Below are 11,677 nucleotides of genomic sequence, written 5' to 3'. Positions count from 1 at the left end.
AAAAAAATTATCCGCCTAATTGCATTCTGGGAACTGTATTTCGCAACTGTGTCTGCCGTCTAATTTGATAACGTGTTAAAGTTCCAAGGCAAATAACACAATATAACAGCCTAGGTTATGGGCCTAGTATTATGGCCTAAAACATACGTCTAACAACGACTCTGAACCAAGATGTAAGAACAACTTAATAGATAGACCTAAACTAGGCTGCTGAAATCAATCAAATAAATGTTAACGCTATGGGTGAACTATTGCCACCAAGGGGCGCCATTTGGCTACAACAGTTCTTCGCCGTAGAATACCACCTTTTCACAGGTAATTTGTCCCGGTTCATGCGGGCAGATCAGAGATGCTTTCCCTACAATAGAAACCATGAACTGCAAAGAGGCTTTAGGCATAAATATTTTAAAAACCTAAACCTTAGCTGTTTGTGAGCTGTAGGTTACTGTAGCTAGCACCTTGCTATGCCTGTTTTCTGATCGTGCTAGCAGATACACAGCTTTTTTAGTGGTTGACATAGGCCTAACTATTTCTGAGCAATGATACATAAATAGTGGTTACGTGTGAGTCTGAGTCTGGCATCAGTTACTGGGATACTAGGGAAAGTTCCTCATCAGCGTAAAAATGCCATTAAGAACACAGTATGTTTTTTGGTTCTTCATAAAATCCTAATTTTAGCTGATCTAATATTTATGTCACATTCGTTGGAAATCCGTATTATAATCTGTATTTTCCGGTCAGTCAAATAAATGCACTGAACCCTCATTTGATTGTCAGTGTTTTATAGCATTAGGTGTGGCTACGCGTCTTTTGCCAGCTCCATAATTGAGGAAAGTGTTTAGGTTAAAATGCATAATGAGTTCATTAAGGAGCTTTTCAGTAATCAAGAAGGGTGTCGTTTTAATTATTGGACACGTGCCAAGGCAATACTCTCATGCTGTTTTGGAAACCTGTCTGCTTTTGTAATTTAATTAAAGTGTACAAATGGCACGCGCAAACGTGGCTCTTGGGGGCAATTAAGACGAGGCGGGAGATTGAGCGAGATCCCAACTGGGCGATTCGTGCCGGGCGTGTCAGTTAAGTTGATTGCATCGATTTCATTGATTTGCAACGGCTTTTGGGCTAATTTCATCTTCAAAGGTGAGTACTCTTTTTTTCCCGGCGCAACTCGTTTGCTCCAGGGGCATTAATTCTTTTCCCCCGTCTACCTATTTATATTTTGCCAAGTGATTAGATAAAAGTGTAGCATGGGAGGCAACAATAAGTCTTATTTGGAATGTGAGGGTGTGCGGTGGCGGGAATAAGGTGAGTGAATCAATAACTTTTTTATTTGCGTCAGGGTCAGCATAGGTTGGTTGTTATTGATGCTTTTAAATGCATAACAACTCTCTTTCGGTAACGACAAGAAAACGCTGAGGTGGGCAAGAAAGTGGTATAACCCGGCAACAGGGAACAGTCGCGTGCTCACTTCGACGCGCGCGCGCACGCACACACGCACAAGCACATCCAACGACTCATAAAAATAATACAAATCGTAAGAGTTGATGGATGACTATCAAATGAATCTGTCTGGAACCATTAATCATGTATTAAGAGCCTGAAACTTCTATAGCATACAGGTGACTTTGGAAGAGGCACAAGAAAACTGCCGGAATAAAAGCAAGGGGTCGCAGACTACCTTTGTTATTCTTGCAGCAGTAAACATGGACTTTTGGGACATCCAAGGTTACTACATTTTTCCTTGTCTTTGACAGCTCATCCGGTCTATCATGAAAGAACACAAACTTTTAAAACCTATAGTTCATTTAGTGGACATAAAAGAAAAATCTGGTAGCCCAAACCAGTGGCTTGACTGGATCACAGCAAAAATCCCAGTGTTGCATTAACATGTAGACTAATAATTCAGATGGGCAGAAATAAACACTGTAAAAGTTATTTCACCATTGATTTTGCTGTTATGAGTTCAGTCTCATTGTTGTACTGCAGACCTTAACACCAGGAAACTGTGACACAACTAATAGTTCTAGATCTTTTGCTAGTTCCTCCAAATGTTATGGATCTAATATTCAGATTTTTCAGCTATTCACTTAAACCAATGTTTATTAATTCTCTAAGAGTAGTTATCTGTAGGATCAGGTTTCACAAGCTAGATCTGTAGTCTCACTTTGAAACAAATGGAATTTAGTGCTCACATAAACAAATAATACTTTTTATCGATTATAATTATACTAATTTAAATTGTAATCATTTATTAATTCAGATTTTATCATTGTAGCATTTATTTATTAATAAATAAATAAAATGCACAAATTAATAGATTTATTAATGATATACATAATTCCATAACCCACTACATCAAAATACAGAAAGCGTTCACCTAGCTGTACACTGATTTCCTGCAAAATTCTATTCATAAAGTCCTTCTTCTGTCCTTGCCGAACTCCACCACTAATATATTAGCATCAGGCTAATAACTCTGACTCCTGGCAGCCTGACCAGTGACACCTCCCATATTTATCCCCTGCCCTGTTGTGATTGGGTCTAATCGGCGGATCAGGACTTCATTAGAGCTGATTAAGTGTGAGGGCGGATGGCGGGTTAGTGCTGGGGGAGAGAGAATTAGCTGATTGCACTGAGGAGGCACACAGACGCACCAAGGTAGGACTGGGATCCGCCGGACGGGGGCTCCAGGGCTAGAGTGAGTGACGGCTGCTCACCGGGAGGGAAGGAGGGAAATGCCCTCATCAATTTAGAGCCATTAGCATGTCAGAGGGACGATGAAGAGTTGAGATGCACTGAAGGCAATCAGTTACACAAACAACATGCACAAATGTGTACATAGTTTCTCTCTCTCCCTCTTTCTCTCTCTCTCTCTCTCTCTTACACACACACAGATCCATTAATCTCAAGTGTTCCTTGACACACCTCCATACAAACACGAACACAAACTCATTCCAAACACACACTTATTGTTTCTCTCCTTCTCCTAATGGGTGAATAAATCTTATACTACCAGACAAAGCAGTGTCCAAAACACATGAAATACTACTTCCTGTGTCCTGGTACTAAGCAAGTCCCCCCACAATGAAGGTCCCCCACCCTTCTGTGATACCTTTACCGTAAACCGCTTTAATTTTCCTGAAATAGGAAGCTGACAGCCACTTCAAGCTGACAAAGTGAGTGTAGAGGAGAAAAGTAAAAGATGGAGAGATATCCTGTCTAAAGACAATGTTCATCCTTTTATCTCATCTCTCGCTCTCTTACCCTCCCTCTCTCAGACACAAACTGACCCCAATTACTCTTTATTGTCACTTACTGTGATTACTGCGAAGACAGCATCCATTTGCATACAGTGCTTTGTCTGAATATAGCCAAATATTTTGTTATGAAAGATTCCTAAAAAGAGAATGCAGGTTTGAACTGTTTGAAATGTATATGGATGGGATTGGGGGTGGTTCACATCACTGTGGTGTGTACAGTGATGGAGATTTGTTTTTATTTTTCATCTGTTGATTGGTAAGGGTCATAATAGTACCTGCTCTTGGTCTTTAACACAAAATGAATACAGCAGTGTCACTATATGACAGAGACAAACAGGGGTCAGGAAGCGCAACCAATCTTCAGATATTATTTAGATAAAGGACAATTTGGAGCATTGTCATGCACTTCATATGTGCAAAGGATAACTGGTGTATCATCCTGGTGAAGTCATCACTAACATGAAGCCACTGCAGAATATGAACTACACAGGAAACTTGATAGAAACGCTGGTACTCTGCTGGCCTTCACAGCGCCTACCAGTTTCTTGGACAAAGCCACATTTTGGGCATTTCGGGAACAAAGTAAAGTGCTACTGATATCTGAAAACCGAAAAACAGAAACTTATTGGCATATGGAAATGAACAGGCCATAATGTGAACATAAGGACCAACAACCAGTCATATAAACAACACCACATGCCCAAACAATGCTGTCAAAAAGATAAAAATTAGGAACTGAAAATAATCTGAAAAGAGCATATATATATATATATATATATATATATATATATATATATATATATATATATATATATATATATATATAGCTGTTTTGAGATTTTACAATTACAATATACATTCATTACCATACGAATAACCTAACCTATCCTAAATGGCATTTATTTTTTTTATTAATAAGTAATAACAATATATCTTTATCGGTCTTTTTCTGCCAACCATCCTTTTGTTTATTCTGTGAATTTTCTAGTTCATCATTTAAAATTATGAGGCTACATACATTTAAATAAATATATTATCATAACTTTGTGTGTTGTTTACTATAAAACATATGTTGTCTTTTACATGATTATGTACCACTTGATACAAAGATATATTTTTATATACTGTATGGCCCTTTCATACACTTACTAAAGCTCTTTATTTAATACATATACATACGTTTTAATTTGAAGTACCATGCATGTTAATGAGCTGTTATGGTTTTAATATGTTATTTATTATATATGGTGGATCTATTCCATGTGTTTATGTTTAAGTATCGAATATGTATATTTGATTCTCGCAGACTGTTGCAGACATTTGCATATGGGTACGCCATTCCTGGTGGAAGGGTAATTTGGATGGTTGTAGAGAGGAAGGGAGGAGGGGCGGACGAGCTGCAGGATGTTCCTTTATTGGTCCTAATTATAGCGAGTGGCTGGTTCGTGGACCGTATTAGTACCTACTGTCACAAGGTTAAGTGTCCTGATAGATGAGACATGTAAATAAAAGGGACGTGTAATACCTTCCTCACCTACGCACACACACAGACGCACGCACAGATGCGCGCTTGCACGTTACATTCACACTGCGTCATTTTAGTTGTACCATCTTCCTCTAGCTGACAATTTCTGAAATCACAGAATACACAAACGTACACACATAAAAGAAATGTATAGGTCAGGAGTGTATTGATGCATGCCCGTGTAAGGCAAAACATGTAATTGTGTATTTAAATTTGTATAAATTTAATTTTAAAAAATCGTTTCGTTCTGCTTACAGAAAAAAAAGTGGCACTGAGTTCTGAAAATCAATGAAAGTGTAGCACATAACAGTGCTAAATAAAACAAGTCTGTTATCAAGGTCTGAAATTATAGGGGTCTTGTTATATATGTTTTATCATTAAATCATATCATATATAATCATATAAGCAATAAAAAATAATGGTATCAAATAAATAAATAATGGTATAATTAAATCATTCTTTCCCAATTGTTTTAAACACATCCTATCAAATGTAAAAAAAAATATTTATGCACTTGAGATGGAACATGAATAAAAAAGATTGATACACTGACTTTTTTTTTCAGTCTGCTGCAATGGACTACTGATGATATTTCACTGTTGCGAGCCTCCAGATCCAGAGGGCCATGCGCCCACGACAGGACCCCGTTTCAGTTCTGAACGCCTGAGCTAAAAGAAGATGGAGTGATAGGCTAAGTGTGATAAACGACATGTCAGATCATCACACAGATTAACCCCTCTTCCAATCGAGTATTACTTAATGAACCTTACTGACGAAACGAACTGAATAGGTATTATGCTATATAGCGGATGGCATCAATTTGGAAATGTTATTCAGAGGCCGTATTCACCGGACCATTCCAAACAGTCTCTCTTTTTAAATGTGGCTTTCTGTTTTGCTTTTTAACCAGTACGAATTATAATTGGAAAAGACATCTGGTCCTAAATTCGACAGAGTTGAAAGTTAACTTCGGGTCTGCAGAACTGATTCACATTTGTGACCCAGCCTACAGTAGGCTATTCATTATGGCTGATTAAAAATGAACGAACAGAAACAATTCATATGCTCTGCAGCTCCAAGACAAGATGACTGGGTATTTCATCACCGCTAAGGTGACACAGGCTCTTTCTCAATCGAACAGCTGCCACCGCAAAGAACCACCTTTGCTACGAGTTTACTCGACAATTTATGGCAGTGAAAAAAAAAATGCTGGCTTGATCGAGCAATTGATTTTTCTGTCTTAAAACTGAAGGATTGCGCTTGATTTGCAGGTGCCAAAGAGGTGTCACATTGCTCCCATCGGCAAAATCATTAACGTGTTTACGACTAAAATCATTATACTACTTTATTCGATAGCCTAAATCCATCAGGTCAATTCTGTAAGAGTTCAACTGGCATGACTGATAAATTACTTTTGTTAATCTTGAACAGCGTTTGCACGTGTGCTGTGATGGCCGAGAGGTTAAGGCGTTGGACTCGAAATCCAATGGGGTTTCCCCTCGCAGGTTCGAATCCTGCTCACAGCGGAGCTTATGTGTTCTCTTCAAAAAGTTACACTGCTCACCTTTGTATTTCAAATTTCTCCTTGCTGTGAATTTTCCCTCTCCCAGGCCACCATGTGTTGACTCCGAATTGGCTGCTGTTTACAGTGAGAAGAGCATGAACTCCTTGACAAGACTAGCTCCTGAACCAGTTGATGTGTTTTGTTGTTATGAATGCAAGTGTACATGTCTTTGGAAATATTTCTAAATAAGCTATTTATATATTGTGGCTAAGAGCATAAGGACATCCCTTACTACCCAAACGCACACCATTGTCAAGGTATGTGTGCATCATTAATTAAGTTGTCTTCAGTGTTCATACGATCTGCCGACCCCTGAGCTGCGCAGGAAGTTTGAAATTCTCCACCTGCGTTAGAAGGAGCGTGTGAATGAAACAATGGAAGAGTGGAAAAGGCCAGAGGTGCATTGTTCTCGAAGGCCAGAGGAGAAGAGCAAAGGATTTCAGATGGGGCAAGGGAGGATCAATGCCTGTAAAACATCCTAACCATTCTGGCCCTTTGGAAGCAGCCTCTCCATGCAAGAAACCCAAAACAAAAACAAAACACTAACCAAGTGTAAAGAGATTCACATTAGTATATCCATATTAATACTTAAGTATCATCACCTTAGGAGTGAAGATAAGAAGTAAACAAAAATATAAATAATAGAATAACAGAAACAAGTATTGGACAGGCTTGCAGTCATCTGCCAAAATCAGTGCACTTTGCATAAAACCATCTGCTGGATATGAGTAGTGCATGTGACATTGATAAAGTTCCATAATTTCCAATCATGCAGTAAATGGATAAAGATATACACATCAAAGGTGTTCAAAGTTACATTATTCCCAGCAATAGGCAATAAAATGCTTTGATAGACAAACAGCTGGCAGTAAAATCACACCATACATTACTGTGGGAATTACAGTTATAATTACCTTGAACTTACAGTGACATCACTGTCTGTGAGCTCTTGATAACTTGTCTCATGTTAGTTAAAAGCATTCCGACTTGGTGCTTTCCTGAGGCTGTGATACTTAGTCACATAGGTCAGTAACATGAAACACTGTAATGCCTTTTAATTCTAATTGTCGTTTTAGTTTTAACATGCACTATCAGTGCACTGCATACTGTTCATCAGGAAAAGTGATTCATTGCAAGCACCTGTATTCAAGCATCCCAGCTTGTCAAACGTGTCCCCCTTCTACATTAAGTGCATATAGAAAGAAGAAAAAGGGAGAGCAAGACAGTGGGGGTCATTGGGACCATGCTGTTGTGGGAAGAGAGGGAGTGGATTTTGAAGCCATTCAGTGATGTCTCTCTTGGCTGTAATCATTCCATGTGCAGGCAGTGATGAGAGCGGGAGAAAGTAATTACGCCTTGTCCTGAGGTGATAGGCGCGATAAAGCTCTGTTTATCTGCCGTCACACAAAGAAGCTGTTGTGTGGCTAGGATTATAAAGGGTCCGCGCATTGTAAAGGGCCCCCTCGTTAAATGGCCATAAAGCTCGGGCCATGAAAGGTGCTTTTGTTACCTGGGTGGAAAAAACAAGCAAGGTGAGCTCCCTCAGGTTAACAGGAAAAAAAGGAAAGAGGTGGTGAAGACAAGGTGTCAAAGATCAAGTAGGGGCTGCATTTGACGCAGGCCAATCACGGCTACCAGTTTCCTTCTGACACTGCCAGAGCGCTGTGGTAGTCATAACAAAACTGAGTAACACATTCAATCCCTCAAATGCAATGGATAAGGTGTAATAAACAAATTAGCCTTGCATTTCTAAAAGGCAAAAAGGCATCAAAAGAAGTAAGCATTCTAGAACATTGGGAGCCTTGTTGAAAGCCAAAAGCATGGAAAACCATCAGCTCAAAACAGTAACATTTCTTAAACCACTTTTCTTCTTTAGGTTGTTCAGTTTGGAAAACCATGGAAGAGATTTCCAGTGTCACAGCACATTAATCATCGCAAAATGGAACTGAGAAACTCTCTCTAAGGATTAATGTCATCTAAACTACATGTTAGGAATCCTGAATGCAGGGCCAGGAATTACTTTCTTCTGGTGAATCGTGTGATGGGAGAAAGAGTAAACATTCTAGCCCTGTATGGAGGGTGTAGTCTAAGAAACAAAATGGAAGTAAATTCGAGGACCTACACACACACACACACACACACACACACACACACACACACACACACACACACACACAAATACACATCATGCACATATACCTTACAGTTCATTCTATAGGGTCAAACATTAGTCAATGATTGATGGGCATTTTGAGTGTGAGAAAATCGAATAAATTTCTTTATCTCGTTAACAGGTTGACATTAATTAGGGTCCCAAGGTTCAGTTGGAGGCCCGAGTGATTTATCATATTACTCTACCAGTGTGGGAATTGGGGTAAAAAGACAGCATTTTACTTCATAATAAGGTTATTGTACTCCCATGCATTAATCAGAAAATGTGTGTATATAAGACCAGATAAGGGTTGTGTGCAGTTTAGTTTAATGCAGGTCAGTTCAGTTCATGTCACATCGCTGACCGACAATCTAAAACAAGCAAGACAAACAAACAAACAAGCAAAAAAATTGCAAATGGACAGTTCAATTAGCCCTGGTTCAGAGGAGACGAGAGAGCATACACTTGGCAGCATATTCATCGCAGAGCTGCGATAATGATTGAAAAATATACTTGTAATCGGTGATAAATTCTGTAATGTTCGGTAAACTGGACAGGCATTAAGTTTTACAGCCTGGATTCACTGATAATCTTTAACTTTGTTGCACAGCGCAAGAACCGGAGTCACGGTGTGTGTGTGTGTGGGGGGGGGGGGGGGGTGGTTACCGGGCAGATATATGATTGTATGGCCTAAGAAAGAAAGACCTCAGTCTGGCTTTTGACTTCCTGAATTCAACTTAGTATTTTGATAACAACGAAAACTATCGGCGAAGTGAGAACAGAAACAAGAAAGTAAAAGATAAAAAGACATTGTGCAGAAACTTTAGGCGAAAGCTTAACCTTAAGCGAAAGCTTAATAACCTAAATAATGATTCAGCCTACAATTCATGTGCAATGCAATTAATATACAGTATACTTTTTGTACAATACAAAATAAATAAATAACCAATGTAAGTAGGTTATGTTATCCTGTGGTAAAAAAACAAAAACAAAACAAAAAAACCCCAAAACAAACAAAAAAAGCCCCCCAAAAACAAACTAGGCAAGATTATCAGCCGTTTCAGATTTTTCCAAGGGCAATGTTTTAAACAAAATGTCTACATTTTGTTTTATCGTTATTTTTGGCTTTTTAATTGCGAGCTTGCCATCATATAAAGGCCTTTTTAAAATCTGTCTCCTTTTTTTATTCTCTTGAGATTTTATTTGAAAAAGTGAAGGAGCCAATAATAAACTGAAGGAGCTAATCTAAAAGGAAACACAAGCAAATGGAAAGACCCTACAAAGAGTAATGCAAGAACGTGTGTGTATGTGAGCGTGAGTGTGAATAAGTGAATAGGCTATACTTATTCAGACACGTGACACGGGTAGCGGTGCCATACCAAGCATTGATTCAATATAATTTGTGCGCCTATGTCTCTTGGTGCCAATGACGGATTTACCAGTGGCCTGCCTATTTAAATTAGTTTAAAATCATAAAGGCGGCGGAACAGGCAATGGGGGAAGAGGTTGCTTCGAATACGCGCGAAGCACTTGGCGGCAGGCGTTGATTTCCCCTGAGCAAATTAGCTCTATATCAGCAATGGCGACAGCAGGTAATCTACGTGATAGGGACAGAAAGGATAAGGGGTGTCACCGCTTCAATCTTCTCGGGTCAGCTGCTACAAAAACATCACTTTTTCTGAGCGACGTTTTCAGAAACGATGACATCTTCGATTTTATTATTCTGTGTATGGTTATTGGACACGTTTAAAACGTGAGATGAATGCAGAATTTCAATTCACTGCGCCTCGACTGGGCCTGCTGTATATTCGACCAAACGGACGCCTATTGCCAGTATTTGACTTATCGGCACGTCGCCTATCGAAACGAAACGAAAAAGGAGAAATACTATGTTTTAATTCTTTTAACGCAAGAGTTACTGGGATAATTAATAGTTATTAGAACATTAACTATTTGCGTGTCATAAATGATCGTTTGATTTCTTTAGTTGTTTACCGTGCATTCCAACACTCGCTATAGTGAATAAACAGCGAATAAAATGTAATAGAATGGTGTTTCAAATACATATTTAATTATTTAGAAATACTTTTTGGTTGCGTGTCTTCAACCAGGGGCCTGCTTGTTTATTATGCTGAGTTGTTAATTGTCAGTTATGAACAATATTAACTTTTTATTTATACATTATTTTAGTTTCATAATTTTGTAGAAATAAAAAAATGACGATGCTGCATACATGTTGAGTATATACATAAACAGATAGTAGATAATCATTGAATCACAATTCTTAATAGTCTATTTTATGTGTATAATTATAGATCATTAAATTTAATATCAGTTCAGATTCTTAAAAATAATATAATTGGAGTTTAAATCAAAAGCTGTTACAAATACCATAATTCCGTCTATTACCTTCATGAACTAGTTTCAACACATGCATTAAGCTATTACTAACAATATTTTCTTCTTCTTCTTCTTCTTCTTCTTCTTCTTCTTCTTCTTCTTCTTCTTCTTCTTCTTCTTCTTCTTCTTCTTCTTCTTGTGGTTGCTCTTGTTGTGGCTAGTAAGAATTACTGTTATTAAAATTATATTTGTATTTATGTAGTAATTCATTGCGACATAAATAAATACTTTCATAGCCTAACTGGGAATATAAAACATTTAGTTACCGTTTCGCGAAATTTGAAACATAAGAAAGAGTAGACGTTTCTAGGTCAGCTGTTTGTATAGAAAAGAAAGCCCGAGTCTAGTCGTGTAAAGTCTCTGGTGTAAAAATAAACACTCACCGAACTCTCTCACCCGATGACGGAAAACGAGAACGTGATTAGTTAATTAGAAGACTGTCAAGTAATAGAACTCCCGCGGGGCAGCCACTCGAGCCAATCGTCGTTTGCTGAAACGTTGAAGTGCTGTAGCGTTTGCTCAAGGAAGTGCACAGTGCAAGGCGAGATGGCAAACATGTCTTTCAGAGAGGATTTTGAAAAAAAAGTATATATATATCGGGAAGCTACAAAGAGGTGAACTTATTTTAGCGGTCAAGTTAAAAGCTTTGTGTTTTGCAGTACATGGCCGCATGACAGCTGAAAGTAGTCTATGGTTTGTTTACTTTAGTCTCCTTTTTAAACAGGATGGGATCGAAGTGGTGGCAAACACAGACATCGCGGTCTAACGTGTGAACA

The 11,677-nt window shown here is 38.5% G+C and overlaps 1 non-coding gene across 1 annotated transcript; it reads left to right on the top strand.

Annotated features, from left to right (window-relative positions):
- Nucleotides 1-6,229: 6,229 nt before the first annotated feature.
- On the top strand, nucleotides 6,230-6,311 carry trnas-cga. Its single transcript has one exon. It is a non-coding gene; the product is annotated as a tRNA-Ser (tRNA).
- Nucleotides 6,312-11,677: the final 5,366 nt, after the last annotated feature.

The sequence above is a fragment of the Electrophorus electricus genome, chromosome 16 (genome assembly GCF_013358815.1).
Source record: "Electrophorus electricus isolate fEleEle1 chromosome 16, fEleEle1.pri, whole genome shotgun sequence".
NCBI classification, from domain to species: Eukaryota; Metazoa; Chordata; class Actinopteri; order Gymnotiformes; family Gymnotidae; genus Electrophorus; species Electrophorus electricus.
This window is presented reverse-complemented; position numbering and strand designations above follow the sequence as displayed.